The sequence below is a fragment of the Corvus hawaiiensis genome, chromosome 8 (genome assembly GCF_020740725.1).
Source record: "Corvus hawaiiensis isolate bCorHaw1 chromosome 8, bCorHaw1.pri.cur, whole genome shotgun sequence".
NCBI classification, from domain to species: domain Eukaryota; kingdom Metazoa; phylum Chordata; class Aves; order Passeriformes; family Corvidae; genus Corvus; species Corvus hawaiiensis.
Window position 1 is genome coordinate 36,458,211 of NC_063220.1, and position 21,099 is coordinate 36,479,309.

At 44.0% G+C, this 21,099-nt stretch overlaps 1 protein-coding gene across 8 annotated transcripts in view; it reads left to right on the plus strand.

Annotated features, from left to right (window-relative positions):
• PCDH15 (protocadherin related 15) overlaps positions 1–21,099 on the plus strand; it is a 711,356-nt gene that overhangs the window by 158,118 nt on the left and 532,139 nt on the right. For 6 of the 8 annotated variants that reach the window (XM_048310467.1, XM_048310468.1, XM_048310469.1 and 3 more), the window contains exon 3: positions 15,549–15,626. The exons of 1 other annotated variant lie outside the window; for it this stretch is intronic. The gene's annotated coding sequence lies outside the window, so the exon portion shown is untranslated. Of the gene's footprint in view, positions 1–13,461; positions 13,573–15,548; positions 15,627–21,099 lie in introns of all 8 variants that reach the window. One more of the 8 variants, XM_048310470.1, reaches the window with a different exon arrangement.

Below are 21,099 nucleotides of genomic sequence, written 5' to 3' on the forward strand. Positions count from 1 at the left end.
AGGCTGGACACTGGGGCTTGGAGCAGCCTGGGACAGTGGGAGGTGTCCCTGCCCGTGGCAGGGGTGGCACTGGATGAACTTTGAGGTCCCTTCCAACCCAAACCCTTCCATGACTCTGTAAATGAGCTTTCTTCACCTCAGTGTAATTTTCCATCTCCTGTCAAGGACACATCTGGAGGGAGCACTGGGGAACACCAGCCTTTTGTGTTCAAGAATTGGGGATTTACTGCAAAATGGGGGTTGAGGCCTTTCTTTGAGCAGCCTTGAACAGGGCAGTGCTGTGGGACTGAGGAGGCAGGAGAAGGAACAAAGACAAGGAGGGTGTATTTGGCAGGAGAGGGTCTGGGCTAACCCTGTGTGGGAGGTTTCAACCCTGAGCCTCTTTAAGTGGAACCTGGAGGTCCTCTGGCATCTCAGAACAATGCTGCTGTGGGGGGTGTAAGAAGCAGAATAGCTCCTTTCTTTCTATCCTTGAGGCAGTAAAATTCAATGTTGTCCCTGCTGTTGAGCAGGATTGTGCCCAAGCTGGAGAAAACTTCATTTGTTCTAAACTAAAAATGATCCAAATTTACAGAGGTTATTTATTAACTTCTTTAAGACTGTGTATTTTACAACCCTCTGGAGTAAAAGAACATCTGTGAAAGTAAAGGTGCAAGCAATGATCTGCTTGGAGTATATTCCAAATTCCAAGGTGAGAAATCTCAGGGAGTCAATTACAGTACTGAAATTCTAGAACATGCAATTCACACTTCAGAAACAGGGTTTAATTTCAATCTTTTCCTGCTGCAGGAGGCTGTAAATATCATGTGGAGCTGCTAACGAAGGAGACATGGTGATAATGGGAGAATGGATTTAAATCCTCAAATAAACCACCAGAAGTTTGGGCATTTAATTTCCCAAGCTATTTTACACTGATTGTTTAGTAATGCAACATGTGTTTGCCTTAGAAGTTGTATGTATATATAAAGTAGAAACTATTGGAGTTTTAATCTACATTTATATCATTATTATTATTATATGTCTCATTGTGCTGGAGAAAATGTAGAAAAATACCCCAGTGTATTTTTGTTACACAGAAAAGCATTTCATGACAGGAAGCAAGAATTCCAGAGGACAAAACTAATTCTCCATCAGGCTCCCACACTGACCCCCCACACTGCCAAGACAGGGAGCAGTAAAGTTGCCCCACAAGGTCACTGGTGAGACCAGGAAAGTGCCAGAAACAGCTGGCAGGAAAATGAATCCAGATTTCTGCAGGTGCCTACTGCCCTTGCCAAGCTGTGCTGTGGGAAGGCTGGAAATTGGCTTTAGGAGTCGAACTGGTTTCATGTTTTTATTTAAAAAGTTGAACTTTTTTTTTTTTTTTTTTTTACTTTTTTTCCAGAAAAGAAATTGCACCATTGCATAAAGAATCAATGTTGAGCTAATTCTTAAATTATATCAGTTCACAGTACAGTTTATATTGAAATTCTCATGCTGTTTTGGGGAATAGTTTCTCCAGTTCTGGGCATAGTAGGAACTTTTGGAATGATGCGGAGGAAAGAGGAATCAAGTGCCAGAGCTGGATTGACATTGAAGCTGAAGTACTTCTGGATTTAATATCCCTCAGAACCTCCATGGTGGCATTAAATATGATTTTGGGGAGGTTAGAAGGGAACAAGCAAGTTCTGCACGCAGAGGCTGTTTCCTGAAGCACAAATTTTAAGACTTTAATGTTCAATTTCTCACAATCTACAGGAAGGATAATAAAAAAATCACTCTTTTGTTCCCTATCCTGAATTTTTTCTTTAGTCCCCCATTACTACCCATGGCTAATGATACATCCCTTAGCAAGCTGGAGCTTCTCTGTGGTGCTCTACAGCTGCCCCTGCATGCAACAAACCCCTTTTCATCCAGGTGTGTGGAGGTCTGTGCCCTCTGAGCTGTCTGGTCCCACCTGTCACTTTGATTTTAGTTAAAATACATGAGAAAGGATTTATCTCCTATTATGATTATCACAAAATCTCCAGCTCTTCCTCCCACAGTAATTCCTGGTACTGTTTCTTTCCTTAGTGCAGCCACTTCTTCCATCGTTATTTCTCCCAACTTCTTCTTCCTCACATTCAATAGGAATTTTTTCAGTTCAGAGTTAAAAATAAAAGTTGTGGAATTTAAGGACTGCACTTGTTAGCAAGAAAATTAAAACAGCTTCCAGCAACAATATATCACATCAATTGATCTTTGTGGTAATTAGTTTAATACAGTAAAATTCGTAAATTAGATCTTACTAGGTTAAAAAAACCCAACAAAACATCCTTTACTTTTGTTAGTGGATTCTGCTTGCAGAGTATTTGTACTTATTATGGCATTTTTCCCTAAATCGAAGTTAAATTCATTCCTTAGAAGCAAAATGTAAACCAAAAAGCCAAGAAACAAACAAAAAACCCTAAACCCAACAAGACACTCAGAAGGTTTATCCTTTTATTTGACTCTGTTCCATTTTCTCTGCTACAGCATTCCCTGGGGACATCATACTCCCAGCCCTTGGAATGGCATCTGGATTTCAGGGCTGCAGCTGCTTTGAGTGAGCTTTGTTCCCTGCATTTGCTCTGCTGAATATTCACAGGAGGTGTCAAGGTCTGCACCCGAATTTTTCACTCTGCACTGCTGGCATTTTCTGCTGCTGAGGGTCGGTCAGTGCACTTTTGGAAGCTTTGGCACCACGGAAAGAGGTGTTATGTTGATTAACTGCTTCCACAACTTCCTCGGAGGGTTGGGAACAAATGCTGCCTCCTCCCGTGCTGCCCCTGAAAATCGGGTGGAATAACTGTAAGTCAGGAGCTGAGTCAATACTTATTTCCTTTTTTCCTTGAGCTCTACCCTCATGGAGCTCTTCGCTTTGAATAAATCACCCAATAAAGCAGGAAAATTTCCATAACCCTGCTCCCTTACCCTAAACGAAAGAAAAGGTGGGATTGCTCAGCATTTTGTCAATTAAAAGCCAAACAAACACGCTGGCACTGCTGCCTTGATGGAAATTAGGAGGTGTGGAAGGTTTTCTGGCTCTGTTTTACTAATCCTGACTAAGCTTTATCTCCACCAAAGCCTCGTTTAGACATGGCTGGGTTTTGCAGACTAAATGAGTCATTAGTAAATACCCTCAGAAGTTCCTGAAGGGCTACATGAGCTTTACAAGAGCCCAAGCAGCAAGGCAGTGGGAAAGGAATTTAAATCCTCTCCAGTCTAATCAAATAAAAATAATCAGCGTTATGGATAGAAGAAAGGACTGAAAACGGGTGGATGAGAGGGGGACAGAGATGCTTCAAAAGGGAAGTCCTGAAACTGCAGCGATACCTGGACAAATCCTTTTTAAAAGTGCTTGTCCTTGAAGTCTGGGTGGTTTTTGTTCAGTTTTTAAAAAATATTAATAGATCAGACATCTTTCTGTTTCCATCCTTATTTTTTCACTGCAGCTTTTGGTTGGGATTTTCTGCTTTCCTCTCTACCCCCAACCAGTGTCTCCAGGATTCGTCTTTATTCAACCTTTGCAATTCTCTGTTGACTGGGCCAGGTTCTGTGTTGGGTTTAGCTTGGCTGGGTGGTGTGACTCGTGGGTCACTCCATGGCAATTCACACTGTGCAGTCATTTTCTATCACTGACACGGTTTTAAACTCACACTTTGTACAACATGAGCTCTTTGTGATCACTTCCTTTTGACACGGAGGTTTTCTTGGAGCCAATAAATAGCTGAATATTCCATTTAGCAAAAGAGCTCTGCTTTTTCCTTCTCTACGCTTCCCTTCTGGGTTGTGTGAGTGTTTTCTGTGGATTTACAGCACTAACTCTTCTCTGTGTTTGCGCCTTGTTCTCTGACTTGAGCTGTGGCACACAGGAAGCTCTCGAGCCCAACTCTCTTTGTTTTCTCCATCCTGAAATGCTTTGCATTTCCTCACCTGTGGAAGTACAGCTCAGAAATTCCTTTAGCTGCATTCCTTAGTGAAGGAGTGCAGGGAACAAGGCCTCCTTTTTCTGCCACTTGATACCTCTCTCTTGTAGGAATATCCAGGTTTGAGAGTCTGACCATGGCTGTATAACTTGGCTGCTGGGAATAACCCAGCATGCCTGCAGGAAGAGGGGAAATCCAAACAGGTTGCCTTGCTGAGAGTGCAGGTAATCATCAAGTCCAAAGGATTGAGTGGCAATCCAAAGTAAACTCTTCTTTGACTATTAGAAGTCTTTAATATCACAGAATCCCAGTCTGGGCTGGGTTGGAAGGGACCTCAAAGCCCATCCAGTGCCACCCCTGCCACGGGCAGGGACACCTCCCACTGTCCCAGGCTGCTCCAAGCCCCAGTGTCCAGCCTGGCCTTGGACACTGCCAGGGATCCAGGGGCAGCCCCAGCTGCTCTGGGCACCCTGTGCCAGGGCCTGCCCACCCTCCCAGGGAACAATTCCTTCCCAATATCCCCTCTAACCCTGCCCTTCTTCATCCTAAGGCCGTTCAGCTCATTTTCCATCCTGCCGTTTGTGTGTGTTGGTATCGCTGCACATCTGGCCAGCCCAGACATGCTGTGCCAAGCCTTTAATGGTTTTTCACTGTAGATTCTCCTCTAACACGAGGCATTGAGCCTGGAGAGGCCGCCAGGCACCTGCCCTCCCAGCAGTCTGTGCTGGATAATCCTGCTGCACATTAATCAGGATGCTCTGGGATGGAGCAGCTCATTTTCCTCCTGTGTCCCCTGCAGCGAGGCTGCTCTCAACATCCTGCCTCAAACTGCCTGTGGCTCTTTTATACATATTTATCCTATGCCCACAGCCTTCACTTTGCTGAGCTTAGTTTGTGTTTGCCCTGGCACAGTTGGTGTGTGAAGAGAGCAACAATTTTGTCTCTTGGCCTTCGTGTTGTCAGATTTAAGAAGTTAAGCCCATCCTGCCTTGTTTTGTTAAACTCTTGAGGCATTTCTCCCTGCCCCCAATTCCTTCTCTTCACCTCCCGTGCTCTCCAAAAAGATTAATTTCAAGTACACAGCCCAGACAAGAGGTGGTGTTGGAGATAAGACCTCACGTTGCTCCCCGAGATCGCAGCAGGCCTCTGGCTCTACCTGAAACCAGGCAAATAGACTTGGCAAAAAGCAGCAGCAGAACTGAGGATTAAAAAAGCATTTTGAAATGTGAGCAGCTTGGGGAAGTGAAGCATTAAACTGTAAAATCACACACTTGGCATGTCCTGCTCTATGTGTGGAGTCACCTGTAAGTATTTATGACATTGGAGGTTTGATTAAATATTTTTTATTATAAAAAGTAAAGCAGCACATTTAATAGTTGTGCAAGATCCAGAAACAGCTGAAGCTGTTTATCAGCCATATAGTTTGATCACACAAATGGATTATTTTAGGTTTGGGGTTGTGTGATTTTTTTTTTTTAATCAGTGGTAAATTTGGTGACTTTTGGTTAATGTCAGGTGTGAGGCCCATTGTGGTCATTCAGAAGTATTTTCCTGTTCTCCCCTGGACTGATCTTGTGCTTTTCCACTGATAAATAATGGATTTAAGGAATCCAGAATGCAAACAACTGGTCTGTGATGCATTTCATGATTTGATGTTTGAAGTTGCTGCACAGTCTGTGAGATTGAGCCTCTGCTGACATGGCTGGGAAGGTGCAGGGTTTTGTTCTGGAGTTACTGATGTGTTTGTCAGCTGGGAACAGAGTGCTCCAGAGCCCTAAGGAGACTTTCTCAGGCTACTGAGTCATCTGCTTGTGAAACTCAGGATCAGGACAAAGCCCTCCAGGTTCAGGTTTTCACTAGACAATAATCATCTCTCCAGGTTCCATCAGGTATTTGAGATGTGGCAAGATGACATGCTTCCATAATCTCCTCATGTTGTGAAGTTTTCTACTTTCCTCTGGCACAGTGGGCATTCAAACACATTATGGGAATGTTTACACCTGGCATCCTACAGGGATGGTCACCTCTGACACACAATGGGAATGTTCACATCTGACACACAACAGGAATGTTTATACCTGACATCCTACAGGGATGTTCACATCTGACACACAACAGGGATGGTCACATCTGACATCCTACAGGAATGTTTACACCTGGCATCCTACAGGGATATTCACATCTGACACACAACAGGAACATTCACATCTGATGTTTTTGGCTGCTTCTGCAGATGATGATGTTCACTCTGTGGGGACTCGTCCGTCACTGGGAGCAGTTCAGACAGCAGGAGCTCCAAGGTCAGCACAGCAGCTTTTTCTTGGCTGTGCCAGAAGAGCTGCTCCTGCTGCTCCATGGATCTGGCTCCAACCTTGTGGGGAACCTCCATGCTCCATGTGCATGTCCTGGGCTGGAATTACTGCCAGGCTCTCTCAAGGTGTGCTTTGGACTGGGGCACTTCTGTCTTGGTGTAAATTGTCATGGAATCATGGAATGGTTTGGGTTGGAAGGGACTGAAAGATCATCTCTTTTCACCCCCTGCCATGGGCAGGGACACCTCCCACTGTCCCAGGCTGCTCCAAGCCCCAATGTCCAGCCTGGCCTTGGGCACTGCCAGGGATCCAGGGGCAGCCCCAGCTGCTCTGGGCACCCTGTGCCAGGGCCTGCCCACCCTGCCAGGGAACAATTCCTTCCTAGCATCTCATCTAAACCCCGTCTGACTTTAATGCTGAACCATGGTTGCTCAAGCAGGTTTTATTGAGCCCAGCTTTAGAGGTGGTGCTGTTTTGGGCTCTCTCAGCCCTAGGTTGAAACTAAACTGTAGTCACAGGGCTGGGCTGGGTGACTTTTAAAGCATCCTAAAAGAATCTGTCTGAATATAGAACTTCTATAGGATCTGGGCCCTGTTTTGCAGAACTCCTACATGGCCTTATTTCTTATTCTAATCTGGTAGAGATGATTAATTTGCTTCAATACATTTATTTTTAAATGTGTGGCTTAGATTTTAATGTGGGTTAAGCCTTGGATTTTCATCTGGGTTGCAACCTAGTCCACAACAGTGTCTTGACAAAAGTTCAGTATCTTATATGGCTTATTGTTTTAACTTGTTCTGTAAAAACTTTTCACATCTGTTGCTAGTTATCACTAAAATCACTACATTAATGACTTTTGCTGAAATACACTTCAGTAATTTTCATATTGTGCTAATTCCTGTTCCAAACTAAGATTTTTTGAACAGATGTGTTTCCCTCAAGCAAATGTCTTAAATTGTTCTCAGCTGTTGTTTTTTCAGGTGGGGTTTTTCTGGCATGGGTTTTTCTGGGTTTTGTTTTTTACTTTCTTGCTCTTCAGCTCCCGAGTTGCCTTGATCTGAGTAACTGCAGCTGTTCCCAACACCAACCCTTCCCCTCCTGTGAACAAGTACCAAACCTCTCCTGGAGGAAGGGTGTGTATTTTGACTTTTATGTGTTGAGAGAGCAGATTTGGGACAAGTTTTTCAGGATTTCAGACCTACAGTGGACTATAAACAGAAACAAGAAAGCTGCTGTATTTTCCATACTTTCTGATGTCGTTTCAGAATCATGTTTTAATTCACGTGTATGTGATGGCTTATACTGAATTACCCCAAGAGTTTTCTGATGTTAAAGTCTGTTTTGGCCTCCCAGGTTTTACCCACTTGATAAAGAGTTTATTCCACCAAAACTGAAGGTGCCCACACTTGTTTTGAGAACTTACTTTTATTGTTGCTGTCTCCTTGGCTGGAATGAGCTCTGTTATGTGTTTTCTATTTCTCTGTTGAACTGTGCTGCAGATGACAAAGTGCCACCTGCTCCTACCTCTACAATTCCTGCCCAAGTGCCCAATTCCATTTTTTTCCAGCTGGTATTTTAATACCATTCAGTAATTCATTACTTCCAGAAATTCTCTGGGTTTGGTGCTGTGCTGGCACCAGCTGCTGCCAGAGGTGCACAAGTGCCCTGATGAGGGCAACAGGGATGGGTCATGATGAGTCCTCTCCTCCCGACCTCAGCTGGAGAATTATTTTTAGCAGTGCTCTCCTCCAAGCCCTTTATTGTTTGGTGAGACAATGCAGCTGCACTAAAATACCTCCTGTGCACAGGGCATTTTGCATATCTTCAGCTGCACTCCCAAGGTAAAAGGAGAACATGAAATTCTTCACAGCTGAATTGTGGAATTCCAGAGAAAATTCGTATTTCATCTCCTCCAGCCTTGCCTCTATTAAACGCAGCCTCTCTTAGCCCTTATTCGAAAAAACAAAGAAGAAACTAGAAATTTTTAAAGCGGAATCTGCCCTGCATCCATTTGGATTTTTTGGTTTTTTTTCCTGGAGTAGCCACTAATTCCAGAAATCAACATCCAGAAAAAAGCGTAAAGAACTTAGAAGCTGATTAAGAGTCTCTCTTACTCTTTGTGCTGCTATCAGCCAACACTGTGTTTTAAAACATGTCTAATTTAGCATATTAAACTGCAATATACTTATTCTGTTTCTTGTAAGGGATAGAAAGGAAATGAAAGATCTCTTGAAAGATTTTTGGCCCTATTTCTACCAAGAGTTAAAAAACAATAACAATAAAGCTGCCAAAGTGATACAGAGATCTTATCTCAGGCCTGACCGTTCCATTGGTTTTGATCAGCAATATTGGGCACAGAGGGATTTTAGCTCTGTAATTGTTTGGATTATGCCTGGCTTTTGTGAAAGCAAAATTGCTCCGTTTTAATCCGGTTATGCTTAACAAAAGACCGTGAAATCTCAGCCGTGGTGTTTGGTTTTCTTTAATGTTTATGCTGAAAACTTAGGGAAATTGTTATCTAGCACTTATAATTAAAAATCAGATATTAAATTGAGTCTGCATCCTGCTGCAGGATTGATTCCAGAGTCATCCCTAATGATGGGGGAATGCCTCTGCCGTGATTAGACAGCTTCAAGCTCAGAGGAAAACCCCTTAATTAGCTGGGAGAAGAGAAGCTGCTGTGGCTGAGGCTTTGCAAGGTGCTTAATTTGCCTACTTGTCTTTGGCTGCAGGTGCCACTAATGCTGAAAACCCATGTTGTAGAAAATTTTCAGGTTTTGGGGGAGAGACATTAGAGAAAGACTAACTTATTTCCTCAATTCCCTTTTTTTAGTATTTTCCCCTGTGGGAAATATCAATATATAAATACACTGATTTATCTTTGAACATCACAATTGTCTCTCTTAGCAGTGATGGCTAAAGTGACTTCCTTCATTTATCCTTAAAATAATTGTTCTGGTTATTCCCATTATTTGATTGTCAGCAATGGAACACGCTGATTCCAGAGGCACCGTTGGCCATGGAGAGCAGATTGTCTGATAAAGTTTTTATTTCAGGATGCATTTCCCAGGAATTTTGTTGGCTTCCTGAAAAAAATGTTTATCACCACATCAGGGATATTCCTCAGCTCTTGGCATCCTTTAAGACTGGGACTCTGTTTTCAGAACTCAAGCAAATACTGCCCTTTTCAGGGTGATTTTTTCTTTTAAATCAGTGCAAGAGCAAAGCAGGAATTCTCATCAGTTTAGAGCTTCCTGTCATGTTTTATACACACTGCCTAAAGCATAAATCACTTAGAAATTCATCTTTCAGAAATCATTGCCACTTAAAGGAATATTTATCCTTTCTATGGGCTGGACATGAAAAGCCCTGAAGGAAAGCAGATGCTTTTAGAAAGGCTTGATGATACCTGGGCTTGCAGTAGGATGTGCTTTTTAAAATCAGACCAGATACTCGATCTTTAGCATTTTTAAGGTGGTCTGATAAAGCAGACTTGCAGCTGGACCCCCTTCTTACCTGTGCTATTTTTTTTTGTCCACCAGAGTGACACCTGTACTTATTTTTTATGGCCATTCTGTACACCATGGTTTATGTTTTGGTAGTGTCATATCTGAGCACAGGGAGAAGAGCAATGAATGAAGGTGGTGGTGGAAGCTCTATGGCATTGCTGGATCCAGCACTTAAAGGGAGTTACTGGAAATGTGGGAGCTTTGGGACATTCCTTTCATGGAACACACCACCAGCACACCTGGGTTCTGCCTTCCAGAACATTTTGGGTACAGATCCCTCTGTTCACCCCATCCTAAGGTAATTCTTGAGCTTTCCAGGTGGGCATCACTCTCTGTGACCAGGCCTTGTCCTGATGATGAAATTCCCTTATTATATGGACAGGTAACAGTAGGAAAGAGAGCAGAAGATCAATCCCTGGCACCTCACTCTATTCTGGCTGTGTTAGTACTGTAGTGAGGTGCAGAAGTGGTGGAAAGATCAGAGGAGACATGGAATTTCAGGCCAGGGAATCTTGCTTGGTGTGGGATTAGGCCCTGGAGTGGGCAGTGCTGGTGACAGGAGCTGCTGCTGGCACAGAACTGGGGGCACTGGTGGATCCACCTGGCGGCTGAGCTGACCTTCAGTGGGACCTTGAGAGGCTGGAGAGTTGAGTGGAGAGAAAGCTGATGCGGTTCAACAAGGGGAATGCAGGTCCTGCACCAGGGCAGGAACAACCCCCAGTGCCAGCACAGGCTGGGGGGACCTGGAGCAGCTCTGTGGGGAAGAACCTGGGGGTGCTGGTGGGAGACAAGGTGGCCATGAGCTGACAGAGTGTCCTTGTGGCCAGGAGGGCCAGTGGGATCCTGGGGACATCAGGAAGAGTGTGGCCAGCAGTCAGGGAGGGATCCTGCCCCTCTGCCCTGCCCAGGTGAGGCACATCGGGAGTGCCGTGTCCAGCTCTGGGCTCTGCAGTTCATGAAGGGCAAGGAGCTACTGGAGAGCGTCCAGCAGAGGCCACAGAGATGATTTGGGGTCTGGGGCATCTCCATGATAAGGAGAGGCTGCGGGAGCTGGGCCTGGTCAGGCTGGAGAAGGGAAGGCTGAGAGGGGATCCCATCAACCCGCACAAATCTCTCCAGGGGGTGTCAGAGGAAGGTGCCAGGCTCTGCTCAGTGGTGCCCAGTGACGGGAAGAGGAGCAATGGCCATACAACACAACAAGTTCCACCCCAACATGAGGAAGACCTTTCCATGGAGGGTGGCAGAGCCCTGCAACAGCGGCCCAGGGAGAGTCCCCCTCTCTAAGACATCCCAAACCCAACTGGATGTGTTCCTGTGCCACCTGCCCCAGGTGCCCCTGACTGGGCAGGAGGATTGGACTGGATGATCTCCAGAGGCCCCTTCCAGCCCCAGCTATTCTGGGATTCTGGGAATATTTATTGTGCCAGCTTGTGGCCAGCACTGGGCTGTGTATAACGCAGAGCTGGTGGTTTTGTCTGATACTGCCCTGCCTCGTGCAGGGTGGGAATTCCAGGGGATTTTCACCTGCTAGGAGCAGCAGCATTAATCCTTGCCTGAGCAGGGACTGAAACAATTTCCTCAGGTGGTTTCAGTGTGCTCTTGCAAATTGTCTTGGCTCCTAAGCATTTCAGGCTGAGGACACTGGGAATTCTTTATAAAGCCCCCTCAGCAGCAGGGCTGTGCATCACAGCACCTCTGTGTAAGGCAGGGGCTCATTTTTCAGTTTGCAGGGGGGTCAGAGGGAACATCAGCACATCCTGGGGTCATCTCTGCATCCTCAGGGTTGGTAGTTCCTGCTGTCAGCATCCTGTAATTACTGTTTGGGAGCTGAATTATTTAGTGTTCTGTGTTTCACAGCTGCTGAAGGGATGAATTTTATTTACTGCCTCAGGAGCTGGTTATTCCATGTGTGAGTAGGTGGATATCCACGGAGAGAGCCCTTCACTCGCTGCCCTTGCACTCCTCAGATTTGTTTCTCCTATCCAAGGAACAGATTCTCTTTCTCGAGGAAGGGACAGCCATGTAAACTGTGTTTGAAGGATGCAAAAAGGGTTGGATTTTTTTATTACCTAATCTCATGGGGAGAGAAAACGTTTTTATTGTAAGATGCCACACTGCCTTATCCCCTCTCACAATTCCACCTCTCCTGGGCCATTCGGAACAACAGGTTCTTCACAAGTCTGAGAACAATGAAAGAATTCTGTGGGATTTTAGTCTTTCACTGATTTGAAGTCTCTCACAGTCACATTAGTTTAAGTAGACACCCCAGAAAAGTGAAAAGAACCTCTGTGTTTAACTCTGTAAAGTCACACTGCTCTCGATAAAGCGTGGGTTTTAATTCTGAATCTGTTTTATTTCCTACAAGGCCTTAAAGTTATTTTTCTGTAGCTATAAGGACATGGCTGACCTAGAATAGACTACATTTTTAATCTCATTAGGAAAAAAAGTTTCAATATTTATGGTCTTGAATTAATTGGGTGATTAGTTTAGTTTTGAGCATCACTTAGGTGGCTCTACACTGACTTTACAAAGGAAAGATGATCCTGAGGTCCCATCACTACCTGCAGTGTGAGGTCTCAGAAAGGTTTAGCAAAAAATGTTAATTTTATTATACAGTTAAAAGTCACTACAACTGCGAAAATTACACCAAACTTATTTAGATCTTGTTTGCTTTTAGTTTGAAACTTTTTTTTTTAAATGCAGCCTTAGTGTAGCACTGTTTTGGTGAGTCTTGGTTTTGTTTTGGTTGGTTTTTTGTGGTTTGGATTTTGTCCCCATGGACAAAACCCCTTTCTTAAAACAAGATAAGGAGAAGCTATTTGTAGTAAGTTTATTTTTGTTGTTAATCTCATTATGTGTATTCAGTAGGCTGACTTCTACCTTTTAATTTGTTTTAGAAAAGAGCAGGGCAGATCTTATTTTTTTTTAGTTTTTCAAAACACAGCCATGCCTGTTAAAATTAATTGGAGTTGAAGGTCAGTGTGTCAGTGCTGCTGCAGTTGTTATGACACGTTTTTAGGAGCTGAATCTCAGCAGCATTTAGAATCACAATCAGCAATATTCAATTAGAGGAGCTGAGGGAGGATGCTGGTTAAACTTCTGCTTGTCCTGTTGCTCTTGCACTGATTTAAAAGAAAAAGTCACCCTAGAAAGGGCAATATTGCAGGGTCAGGAGTGGGACTGGATCCTCATGGGTCCCTGGCAACCCAGGATTCTGGGTTGGGTCCAGACAGAAATTCTCTAACTTGCCAAAATAAACGACCAAATGACCCTTTCATTCGATTCAGATTCACTTGATGGGTTTTTTTAACTTTAAATCAGAGTACGTAGGGAATAAAATCTGTTGGGCGGGCTGAGAATGCAGCATTTCAGAGCCAGTGAATCGGGGAGGTTTGACCATTCCCTGTGCCTGGTTCCCTTGTCATGCCAGTGCCATCTGGAATTTTGGATGGGAGGACAGAGCTGCTCTGTGCTGTAGCAACCCAAGGCTTTCACTGGATGTGGGCATCAACCTTCCCTTCCTGCTGCTGGCCCACAGGGGGTCCTTGGCCCTCTGATGTTGAAAGGGCAACATCAAAGACGAATCCCTCAGCTGGAGCTTGGGGAATGCTGTTCTGCTGTCTCTACTAGTGCAGGAAATCAGATTTTGAAGAATCTACTTGGGCTCTGGTCCTTTGGCTTGGAACTAAATTCCTACCACTTGTTTATGCACAGAAAGAAGGTCAGCAGATCATGAGGGGGCTGGGAGATTGAATTGGAATTCCTCTGATCTCTGAAACCACCCTGCTTCTTTCCTTGTCCAGAAAATCCTTCCTTTCTCCTCTGGTAAGGACATCAAGGAACAAATTAGAAAATCTGAGTTGAGCTGATAATACATGAAAGGTGTTAAAGAATCTTAGTTAATCGAAATAATGTGTTTAAGTCTGTTATTACTGAAAGTTAGTCTGGTGATCCTTTATAGGTTTCTGAGCTGGAATGGCAACTGAAAATGAATAATTTTATATTACAGAGTGTTTTCATGTGGCAGGGGATGGCACAATGCTGCAAGAGCTGTACCAATTCTAGACTTGCTATTTATTTAACATTTGTTTAAAAATTAGGTTTGTATCAGGAATTAAAAGGATTACATTAAAAGTAGAGATGACTGGGTGAACTGTTGTGCCAGTTATGGGAAATTTAAAAATAGCTTTGGGTATAATAAGCAACTTCATTATATGAATGCAAAATATTTTCCTATCATTAAAAAATTAAAGAATGTTCCAAATGTTATTTTAGCTCCTAGGGAAAAAAAACCCTCAAAATCTTAATTTTTTTAGAGTTATTGCTTTGTTTTTAAATGAACTGTTACCTGCAAACTATTTTCAGAGCATTTCACTGATGTCAGAGAAAATACTCTTAAAAAAGCTCATCCACCTTGAAGGGAAATAGCCATTGAGTTATTTTCTGTCTCTTCCCTCAGCACTTACGTTAATTTATTAATTGTCAGAAACAACTACAAAGCCGTGCTGCACTGCTCCTGCTAATTTTGATTTCCTCAGAAAGTGCATTGTTGATTTCACTTGGAAAAAGCCAAGCTGTGCTTGCTGGAAATAGCAATGAGATGCAGAGATGAGAGGGATTGTCATGGGAACGTTTTATCATCCATGGGAAGTGGCTCATGATCCTGCTGTAGCTTCCTTGGGTGGACTGGGAGAATTTGTTCTTTCCCAGAACCAGGAGAGCAAAGCCGTGTCTGACCAGGGGGTTTCAGGGATAACAAGGCCACACACAAAAATAAGTGGTAACTTTGCTTTGTGCCCAAGCACAGACACGCTGAAATCTGCTTTTTGTTCTTATTTTCTGCATCTGACATTTCACGGGGCTCCTCAGGGGCAGCCTTTTAGCAAAGGGCTACCACCGAGTGGTAGCAGGAGTGATTTTGGTGTCATCCAAACTCATTCCCTACCTTGAGTGTTTCCTCACAGCCAGGTCCCCATCGCTCCAGGGCAGAGCCTGACTTCCAGTTTTAGGAACTTATTAAAGGTTTGTACAAAAGGAAAAGAAACTTTGCTTCTTGTTCCTTCCTCAGCCTGGTTATAAATGCAGCCAGTGCCCTTCGGGGGCAAGAGAGTGCCAGGATGTTCCTGCCTTTAAAACTGCAGCATAGGAAAAGCCAAATGAATAAAGAGAAGTTCTTTGGCCCTGGAATTCCTCCTAATTCCCAGTTTTAGTGAGCTTTAGTCACATATCTGCTTGTTCCGTGTGCTTTGCCTCATCCAAGCTCAGTTACTGCAGCATTAAATATTGTCTGTGTGCTTATGAATGTATAAAATAATGGGAGAAATTGAATTATGACAGTGATCCATGGATGCATTTTGGAAATCATACACAAGCACAAGGAACCATCAATCTAGTCCTGCAACAGTTTTTAAATTTATTGAGCCTGTGTACTGAAAATGTGCAACGAACTCATGTATTTTAAATCACCATGTTTGAGCTGGCACAGCTGGGCTTGTTTTGTTGGTGGCGTGGTCAAATGACCTCAGAAAATACATATTTTGAAGTATATTCCCTCTTGCTGAAATCAAGGCTGTTACTTGAAGGATAGGTGGGAGAATGCACTCAAAGGCATTGGTTATAAATCAAACCAATCCTTTCTCTGCAAAGCCTTGATTTATGCACGTCAAATTAACTTTTCCAAACTTGTTGCAATTTATCTCAAACATGGGACTTCTCAAAAAAAAGGGAAATGAAATGTATTTGTGCTGTGTGCTCAAGGTAAAATTTTTGAGTCAGTATTAATCAGGAGCAATGTGTTCCAGGACGAAGGGAACGTAATTCAGCAGATTCCTTTGGAGCAGCAGTTGTTCTCCTGACTGACAGAGGGACCAGAAAAAATGGTAAGAAAACTTCTTCTTTTAACTGGAAAGTGTGTCTTCAATTCTCTCCCCCTCTCTCTTTTTTTCCTCTTATTTTTAATCCACTACATTAATAATCCAAAAATGCATATTGGGAGTTTTGATGGTGGAGTGTTGAGCAGATAAAATAGGTCAAGATTAAACTGTTTAACTGGAATTGTGTAATAGCAAAGAAAGTGCGATGGTTTATCACCTCCAGAGGTATAACTAATGTGTCATTTCTGCTGTTCTGCATGTACAAAAAATAGTTCTGGGCTCTGGGATAGATTTATTATTCTTCATTGATTGCCTCATTCTGTTGCAGGACATTTCTGGCAGTAAAGCAGCAGAACTGTCACATCCATCATGATGTGTCAGAGATGTGTCAGGGCTGGGGCTCTTTTTTGAACTTTACTGCTCCTGAAAAATGTAGCTGAGCATTACAGGCAGAAGTCTGACATTTCCAAGATGAAAATCAATCTTTTTTTATGTGGTGATTCTCAAAGCAGACTTGAGCTTTGATTGCACAAGGAGTTGGGGGATACAACAGGGACACCAAATAATTTGGGTAACAGATCTGGCAGGTGTTCTGTAATGAATATAAATTGGAGAAATGATCATAGAAGAGACACTCAAGTCAAGATGGCACAGCAAACATTGATCTGCTGCTGTCACAGCTGGGAACATGAAGGTTTTTCTTTTTTGGTTCGTGTATTTTCTTGTATTTCTCTTTAAAGCTGAGGACTAACCAGGTGAATACAGCCTGCTGTGAATTCATATTCCGTATTGTACCATATTCAGAGGTGAAAAAAAAGAAGAACTGTTAAAATTAATTGCTAAAAGCATGAGAAGCAACGAGAGGTTCTAATGTACAGGAAGGGAGGGCAGATTAAACACTTTGAGCTTTAAAATGAATGCTAAAAGAAATGTTCAAGCAATCTATATAATTGTAAATACCTTGAGAAAAGGAAAGTCATTGTGTCACAGGTCCAGGGGCTCAGCACCTGGGCATGAGGGTGTTATTAGAGACAAGAAAGGACAGTTTTAAGCTGGTGGCTGTGTCTAGAAGCAGCAGAAGTCTGAGGAGAAGGGCAGCACGGAGCCACAAACAGCCAGACAAGCAGAAATTTTTAGATGCTGGGAGTGTGATGATAAAATATTTTGATGTTGGGTTGTTTCCCAGGGAAAATGTTTGGAAATAATGAGCAGACTGGTGTTGTTTCCTCATATTATTTTTATTCAGGGAAGTAGCCAAATAAATAAGATGATGATGTGATACTCAGTTGTCCCCTTCCAAGAGGAAGGAGCATGGAAATTCCATATAGTAGCTACTTTGAAAGATCAGCTCAAGATAATCAGTGGCTATTTAAATCAGGAGGTTTTAGCTTGGTTGATTCTCAATTTAGCCACTCAAATGCACACTGATTTTCCCCACAAATAATTCCCTGTCAGAGACAAAACACTGGCTCAGTTTTGTTAAGGAGTTTAGCAAGGCATGAAATGCATAATTAGGGGAGGAACAGTTTCATCCCTCTGAGGTTCTAAGAATCATTTAAATTAGGACAAACAGCAAAAGTCCCTCGAGCACACGAGGAGTCTGAAGTTTAAACAAGATGACAGCTAAGATGGATCGATAATTTCTCATCCCCACAGTTACTAATAATAAGGTGAAGAAAGAAATATTGGCTATTTCCAAGCTAAAGGCACTGAGAGAAGCAAATCCACTCCACTCCAGAGTGGACTTCATTAACACAGATTGCCTTCAGCCCATTAAGCTTCAGCACTGGGCTGTTTTAAGCAAGAGTTGGTTTCTAAAACTCTGGAAGCCAAGGAATTAAACCCCACCTGAGTTTTTAAAAGCATGTTTTCTGAGCCTTAATAAAATGACACTTTGTCTTACTTCTGTATCTCCAGTCATGCAGGAAATTAGAGGACTGGCTTCTTCCTGCAGACTTTGGGTTTCAGGCTTCAGGCTCAATTTGGCAGCTTATATTCCTCAAATTGGCTTGTAAATGAGATATTTGTTTCTAAAGTACGACTGATATCAACCTGCTTACAAATACTTACAACATGGACTCATCTCCCATTTGATTCTGTAATTATATGATGGTTTTTCTTGTCAAGAGAGCTCAGAAACTTAACATTGATTTATGTTCCTGAGTTTCTGAAACTGCAGTGTGTCATTGTTGAGCATAATTTAGAGTGGCCTTTTTTCTCCCCTCTAATCTTGTACGTGCCAAGCTTGAGCTCATTTGGGGCTGGAACGATCTCAAAAATCATTTAACCCTTGTGTGGGTGCAGTGGCATGGATGGAGATGATGTCATTGAGGTGTCTGGTTTCTTTCTGGTTATCTGTTTGATATGAAATGATCTTTTCAGCCAAGGCCCTGAATACCCTCAGCATGAGAATTATTAACATTCCTATCTCTTGGGTGTCCTGGGAGGCTTTATCTGCTCCTGACACAGCAGGAGGTGGACATGGATGCTCTGCTTGTCTGTGTCCCAAATGCACTGGAGGTGCTGCAAAGTGCTGTGCTGACACCCCAAAGACAGCCAGACCCTGAAGGGATATGGCTATGCCTTCTCAGTAAAGTGAGCTCCTCAGTGATGCCCAAAATGTTTAAAATTAAAATAAAACAAGGCTAGGTTTTGATGGAATTAAACCTCAAATGATCAGTCTTTCTTCATGAACAAGACAAAAAAAGGTAAAAAATCAAGGGATTGCCTTCCAACCCAATGCAGTGTGGAACTCTCTAATTCTATGATCAGGAGATTCTGTGTTGTAATAATACATTAAGGGGCAACTACATTTAAGGAACACAGTGGTATTCTTGCTTTCTGTCAGGTTTTTTCACTTGTATTTGCACTCCAGACTATCTATAGAGGCCCAGGCAAACTGCAGTCTGTGCCCTAAAGTCTCTGTGGAAACCACTGCATCACAGTCCCCCAGATCAAAGGAGGCTGCATTGAGCTGATGTATTTACCATGCAGAGAAAGAAATGCACAAACCTGGTCCATATTTTCAATTCATTTTCATAGCAAAACTAAAATAATGATGTCGAGAATTGATTTCAGCTTTTGCATTAATAAATTGATGGGAATGTTCTGAGCATTAAATTCTCCTGGAATTTCTTTTGAAGCATGATGTGTTATTTGAGAGACAGTTTGTGGGATGTGGAAATGAATTTTTGACACATGTTGACGTTGTGATCAGAGCTCTCAGTTTCCCAGGATGACATGAAAACGAGGAACTGATCCAGCAGTGGCTGGATCAGGTGGGCTGTCTGTCATGGATACTTCTGTGTGTGTGCTGATCCTGTGCTTCCAGTCCCTGACCTGGGATCAGACAAGGAAGTGTGGGATGTAGGCAGAAGTTTGGGCTATTTGGTTTCATTTGCATTGGGAGAGTTTTTTGTTAACTCAGTGTTAACCATTCCAATTTACTCAGCTGAATATGAAGTGTCGAGGTTTCAGGACTGCCGTGCTCACCCCACGTTTCTTTAACTAGGAGAGGATAATTCCTGTAAGCTGGAAGGCTTGAGTAGCTCGAACAACAAACTTTCTTCTGAGGGCTGGTTGCCAGTGGTGGATGGAGGGCAGTGGTGGGTTGCAGTTTTAAGAGGATCATCAGAAGCATGGGGTGAGGAGGAGTCCAGCAGAGAGAGGTGGTGAGGTGGGCAAAGCTTGTGGAGTGCTCCCAACTGCCTTGTCAAAGGGACAGCCTTGGGAACTGTTCATTTATTTGCTGTTTGATGAGTGGAGCAGCATTTCTGTGCCTTTGCAGACTGACTAGTGTCAGAGGGGGTTGTTTATTGTTAAGTCTGGTCCTTGTGGAGGGAGCCAGGCACAGGCTCAAACTGGAGCATTGGTCAGAGGGGCACGGGCCTGAGGGGAAGTGTTCTGGCTGAGCTGCTTTGGTGAGATAAAACAGGCCTCCTGCTGGAATGCTATCCATGTGCAATTGTTCTTTCCTAGTTGCTCACAGCTCAGAAGTGCAGGATATATACCAGCAGTGATATCTGTTCAATTTTTCTCTCCAAAACCCCTTCCCAGATGTGCCTTTAATGACTCTTTAATTCCAAACCGTTTCCATCTCTGATAAAATTGCATTAATTACTCATATTCCTGTATTCGCTTTGCTATGAAACAGAATAAATTGTCTTTGTGTTATTGCACAGCATTCTGGGACAAACTGAAATCCAGGATCTGTGGTGTTTGTGTCATCACAAGAGGTCTTTGAAGCACAGGCTGAAGCAGCAGAGGTGTTCTGCACTCACTGTGGGTCATTTGTGCCTTGAGGATTGCGAAGAGAGGATGTTTTCCCAGCCTGTACTGACAGATTTGCTGGCAGATATGTGTAGGGTAGGTCAGGTGTCTATTTAGTGATGCTGTCACCCCTTAAGTTCATTTAGGAAAGAGTGTGGGCCACCAGGGGCCCTTGCTACCTATTGTAAACAAGGTGGAGTGTTAAGTTTCCCTTCACCTGCCCAGAAGAGCCTTTCTGCAACACTACCATCTGAATCCCCTCCTATCTGTGTCCATGGAATGGTTTTGGAGCTGATTACACTTCCAAAGCATACTGTCACATGTGTGGAGGAAGGGAAGGGGTTCTGTTTCCCCCAGCGATGCTTTCGGACAGAAGGGGTGGATGGGGAGAACAACCCAAAGTTTCCACGGTGTCATTTGCCTGCTCTTGGAGACAATTTGAGTTGGACAGTAGATTATGGATCTAGAAGGCCAATGGGCGCTGGGCTGGGCCAGCCATGGGGTGGCCACAGGCCCAGGGCAGGGCCCGTCCCCTGTGCTGGCCCTGCTGAAGGACCTCAGGGCTGTGTCCAGTTCTGGGCCCTCCTGGCCAGAGAGCCCTGGAGGGGCTGGAGCGTGTCCAGGGCAGGGAACGGAGCTGGGAAGGGGCTGGAGCCCCAGGAGCGGCTGAGGGAGCTGGGAAAGGGGCTGAGCCTGGAGCAAAGGAGGCTCAGGGGGGACCTTGTGGCTCTGCACAAGTCCCTGACAGGAGGGGGCAGCCGGGGGGGTCGGGCTCTGCTGCCAGGGAACAGGGACAGGACAAGGGGAAACGGCCTCAGGCTGGGCCAGGGGAGGCTCAGCTTGGACAGCAGCAGGAATTTCCCCATGGAAAGGGTGCTCAGGCCTTGGCAGGGGCTGCCCAGGGAGCTTTGGAGTGCCCATGCCTGGAGGTGTCCAAGGAAGGGCTGGAGGTGGCACTCAGTGCTCTGGGCTGGGGACAAGGTGGGCATCGGGCACAGCTTGGACTCCATGGGCCAGAGGAATTTTCCAGCCTCGGGCATTTTTGATGCTAACAGCAGGACTTCTGTGGTAATGAGGAGTTTGGTTTTCACAACTGAAAACAAATAGTGTGTTTTTAAAAAAGCCAAAAATAGTTCCAGATGGGGGATCAATAGCAAAATCCTGACACGTTTTTCTTGTTCCTTTAACGTAAGGAGGCACCCCCCATTTG